Here is a 6,000-nt window from a genome sequence, read left to right on the forward strand (position 1 = left end):
CTATATATAGTACAGTGCTAACCACTGAGCCACCATGTCACCCTATTATAGTACAGTGCTAACCACTGAGCCACCATGTCCCCCTATGTATAGTACAGTGCTAACCACTGAGCCACCATGTCACCTTATGTATAGTACAGTGCTAACCACTGAGCCACCATGTCACCCTATGTATAGTACAGTGCTAACCACTGAGCCACCATGTCACCCTATTATAGTACAGTGCTAACCACTGAGCCACCATGTCACCCTATTATAGTACAGTGCTAACCACTGAGCCACCATGTCCCCCTATGTATAGTACAGTGCTAACCACTGAGCCACCATGTCACCCTATGTATAGTACAGTGCTAACCACTTAGCCACCATGTCCCCCCATGTATAGTACAGTGCTAACCACTGAGCCACCATGTCACCCTATGTATAGTACAGTGCTAACCACTTAGCCACCATGTTCCCCTATGTATAGTACAGTGCTAACCACTGAGCCACCATGTCACCCTATGTATAGTACAGTGCTAACCACTTAGCCACCATGTTCCCCTATGTATAGTACAGTGCTAACCACTGAGCCACCATGTCACCCTATGTATAGTACAGTGCTAACCACTTAGCCACCATGTTCCCCTATGTATAGTACAGTGCTAACCACTGAGCCACCATGTCACCCTATGTATACTACAGTGCTAACCACTTAGCCACCATGTTCCCCTATGTATAGTACAGTGCTAACCACTGAGCCACCATGTCATCCTATGTATAGTACAGTGCTAACCACTTAGCCACCATGTCATCCTATGTACAGTACAGTGCTAACCACTTAGCCACCATGTCACCCTATGTATAGTACAGTGCTAACCATGTCACCCTAGGTATAGTACAGTGCTAACCACTGAGCCACCATGTCACCCTATGTATAGTACAGTGCTAACCATGTCACCCTATGTATAGTACAGTGCTAACCACTGAGCCACCATGTCACCCTATGTATAGTACAGTGCTAACCACTGAGCCACCATGTCACCCTATGTATAGTACAGTGCTAACCACTGAGCACCATGTCACCCTATGTATAGTACAGTGCTAACCACTGAGCCACCTTGTCACCCTCTGTATACTACAGTGCTAACCACTTAGCCACCATGTCACCCTAAGTATAGTACAGTGCTAACCACTGAGCCACCATGTCACCCTATGTATAGTACAGTGCTAACCATGTCACCCTATGCATAGTACAGTGCTAACCACTGAGCCACCATGTCACCCTATGTATAGTACAGTGCTAACCATGTCACCCTATGTATAGTACAGTGCTAACCACTGAGCCACCATGTCACCCTATGTATAGTACAGTGCTAACCATGTCACCCTATGTATAGTACAGTGCTAACCACTGAGCCACCATGTCACCCTATGTATAGTACAGTGCTAACCACTGAGCCACCATGTCACCTTATGTATAGTACAGTGCTAACCACTGAGCCACCATGTCACCCTATGTATAGTACAGTGCTAACCACTGAGCACCATGTCACCCTATGTATAGTACAGTGCTAACCACTGAGCCGCCATGTCACCCTATGTATAGTACAGTGCTAACCACTGAGCCACCATGTCACCCTATGTATAGTACAGTGCTAACCACTGAGCACCATGTCACCCTACGTATAGTACAGTGCTAACCACTGAGCCACCTTGTCACCCTATGTATAGTGCAGTGCTAACCACTTAGCCACCATGTCACCCTAAGTATAGTACAGTGCTAACCACTGAGCACCATGTCACCCTATGTATAGTACAGTGCTAACCACTTAGCCACCATGTCACCCTATGTATAGTACAGTGCTAACCACTTAGCCACCATGTCACCCTAAGTATAGTACAGTGCTAACCACTGAGCACCATGTCACCCTAAGTATAGTACAGTGCTAACCACTGAGCACCATGTCACCCTAAGTATAGTACAGTGCTAACCACTGAGCACCATGTCACCCTATGTATAGTACAGTGCTAACCACTGAGCCACCTTGTCACCCTATGTATAGTACAGTGCTAACCACTGAGCCACCATGTCACCCTAAGTATAGTACAGTTATAACCACTGAGCCACCATGTCACCCTAAGTATAGTACAGTGATAACCACTGAGCCACCATGTCACCCTAAGTATAGTACAGTGCTAACCACTGAGCACCATGTCACCCTATGTATAGTACAGTGCTAACCACTGAGCCACCATGTCACCCTATTATAGTACAGTGCTAACCACTGAGCCACCATGTCATCCTATGTATAGTACAGTGCTAACCACTGAGCCACCATGTCACCCTATGTATAGTACAGTGCTAACCACTGAGCCACCATGTCACCCTATGTATAGCACAGTGCTAACCACTGAGCCACCATGTTCCCCTATGTATAGTACAGTGCTAACCACTGAGCCACCATGTCACCCTATGTATAGTACAGTGCTAACCACTTAGCCACCATGTCACCCTATGTATAGTACAGTGCTAACCACTGAGCCACCATGTCACCCTAAGTATAGTACAGTGATAACCACTGAGCCACCATGTCACCCTAAGTATAGTACAGTGATAACCACTGAGCCACCATGTCACCCTAAGTATAGTACAGTGCTAACCACTGAGCACCATGTCACCCTATGTATAGTACAGTGCTAACCACTTAGCCACCATGTCACCCTAAGTATAGTACAGTGCTAACCACTGAGCACCATGTCACCCTAAGTATAGTACAGTGCTAACCACTGAGCACCATGTCACCCTAAGTATAGTACAGTGCTAACCACTGAGCACCATGTCACCCTATGTATAGTACAGTGCTAACCACTGAGCCACCTTGTCACCCTATGTATAGTACAGTGCTAACCACTGAGCCACCATGTCACCCTAAGTATAGTATAGTTATAACCACTGAGCCACCATGTCACCCTAAGTGTAGTACAGTGATAACCACTGAGCCACCATGTCACCCTAAGTATAGTACAGTGCTAACCACTGAGCACCATGTCACCCTATGTATAGTACAGTGCTAACCACTGAGCCACCATGTCACCCTATTATAGTACAGTGCTAACCACTGAGCCACCATGTCATCCTATGTATAGTACAGTGCTAACCACTGAGCCACCATGTCACCCTATGTATAGTACAGTGCTAACCACTGAGCCACCATGTCACCCTATGTATAGCACAGTGCTAACCACTGAGCCACCATGTTCCCCTATGTATAGTACAGTGCTAACCACTGAGCCACCATGTCACCCTATGTATAGTACAGTGCTAACCACTTAGCCACCATGTCACCCTATGTATAGTACAGTGCTAACCACTGAGCCACCATGTCACCCTAAGTATAGTACAGTGATAACCACTGAGCCACCATGTCACCCTAAGTATAGTACAGTGATAACCACTGAGCCACCATGTCACCCTAAGTATAGTACAGTGCTAACCACTGAGCACCATGTCACCCTATGTATAGTACAGTGCTAACCACTGAGCCACCATGTCACCCTATTATAGTACAGTGCTAACCACTGAGCCACCATGTCATCCTATGTATAGTACAGTGCTAACCACTGAGCCACCATGTCACCCTATGTATAGTACAGTGATAACCACTGAGCCACCATGTCACCCTATGTATAGTACAGTACTAACCACTGAGCACCATGTCACCCTATGTATATTACAGTGCTAACCACTGAGCCACCATGTCACCCTATGTATAGTACAGTGCTAACCACTGAGCCACCATGTCACCCTATGTATAGTACAGTGCTAACCATTGAGCCACCATGTCACCCTATGTATAGTACAGTGCTAACCACTGAGCCACCATGTCACCCTATGTATAGTACAGTGCTAACCACTGAGCACCATGTCACCCTATGTATAGTACAGTGCTAACCACTGAGCCACCATGTTACCCTATGTATAGTACAGTGCTAACCACTGAGCCACCATGTCACCCTATGTATAGTACAGTGCTAACCACTGAGCCACCATGTCACCCTATGTATAGTACAGTGCTAACCACTAAGCCACCATGTCACCCTATGTATAGTACAGTGCTAACCACTGAGCCACCATGTCACCCTATGTATAGTACAGTGCTAACCACTGAGCACCATGTCACCCCATGTATAGTACAACGCTAACCATTGAGCCTCCACGTCACCCTATGTATAGTACAGTGCTAACCATGTCACCCTATGTATAGTACAGCGCTAACCACTGAGCCACCATGTCACCCTATGTATAGTACAGCGCTAACCACTGAGCCACCATGTCACCCTATGTATAGTACAGTGCTAACCATGTCACCCTATGTATAGTACAGTGCTAACCATTGAGCCTCCATGTCACCCTATGTATAGTACAGTGCTAACCACTGAGCCACCATGTCACCCTATGTATAGTACAGCGCTAACCACTGAGCCACCATGTCACCCTATGTATAGTACAGTGCTAACCATGTCACCCTATGTATAGTACAGTGCTAACCATTGAGCCTCCATGTCACCCTATGTATAGTACAGTGCTAACCATTGAGCCTCCATGTCACCCTATGTATATTACAGTGCTAACCATGTCACCCTATGTATAGTACAGTGCTAACCACTGAGCCACCATGTCACCCTATGTATAGTACAGTGCTAACCATTGAGCCACCATGTCACCCTATGTATAGCACAGTGCTAACCACTGAGCCACCATGTTCCCCTATGTATAGTACAGTGCTAACCACTGAGCCACCATGTTCCCCTATGTATAGTACAGTGCTAACCACTGAGCCACCATGTCACCCTATGTATAGTACAGTGCTAACCACTTAGCCACCATGTCGCCCTATGTATAGTACAGTGCTAACCACTGAGCCACCATGTCACCCTATGTATAGTACAGTGCTAACCACTGAGCCACCATGTTCCCCTATGTATAGTACAGTGCTAACCACTGAGCCACCATGTCACCCTATGTATAGTACAGTGCTAACCACTTAGCCACCATGTCACCCTATGTATAGTACAGTGCTAACCACTGAGCCACCATGTCACCCTATGTATAGTACAGTGCTAACCACTGAGCCACCATGTCACCCTATGTATAGTACAGTGCTAACCACTGAGCCACCATGTCACCCTATGTATAGTACAGTGCTATCCACTGAGCCACCATGTCACCCTATGTATAGTACAGTGCTAACCACTGAGCCACCATGTTCCCCTATGTATAGTACAGTGCTAACCACTGAGCCACCATGTCACCCTATGTATAGTACAGTGCTAACCACTTAGCCACCATGTCACCCTATGTATAGTACAGTGCTAACCACTGAGCCACCATGTCACCCTAAGTATAGTACAGTGATAACCACTGAGCCACCATGTCACCCTAAGTATAGTACAGTGATAACCACTGAGCCACCATGTCACCCTAAGTATAGTACAGTGCTAACCACTGAGCACCATGTCACCCTATGTATAGTACAGTGCTAACCACTGAGCCACCATGTCACCCTATTATAGTACAGTGCTAACCACTGAGCCACCATGTCATCCTATGTATAGTACAGTGCTAACCACTGAGCCACCATGTCACCCTATGTATAGTACAGTGATAACCAATGAGCCACCATGTCACCCTATGTATAGTACAGTACTAACCACTGAGCACCATGTCACCCTATGTATAGTACAGTGCTAACCACTGAGCCACCATGTCACCCTACGTATAGTACAGTGCTAACCACTGAGCCACCATGTCACCCTATGTATAGTACAGTGCTAACCATTGAGCCACCATGTCACCCTATGTATAGTACAGTGCTAACCACTGAGCCACCATGTCACCCTATGTATAGTACAGTGCTAACCACTGAGCACCATGTCACCCTATGTATAGTACAGTGCTAACCACTGAGCCACCATGTCACCCTATGTATAGTACAGTGCTAACCACTGAGCCACCAT

This window comes from Ranitomeya imitator, chromosome 9, assembly GCF_032444005.1.
Source record: "Ranitomeya imitator isolate aRanImi1 chromosome 9, aRanImi1.pri, whole genome shotgun sequence".
In the NCBI taxonomy this organism is placed as follows: domain Eukaryota; kingdom Metazoa; phylum Chordata; class Amphibia; order Anura; family Dendrobatidae; genus Ranitomeya; species Ranitomeya imitator.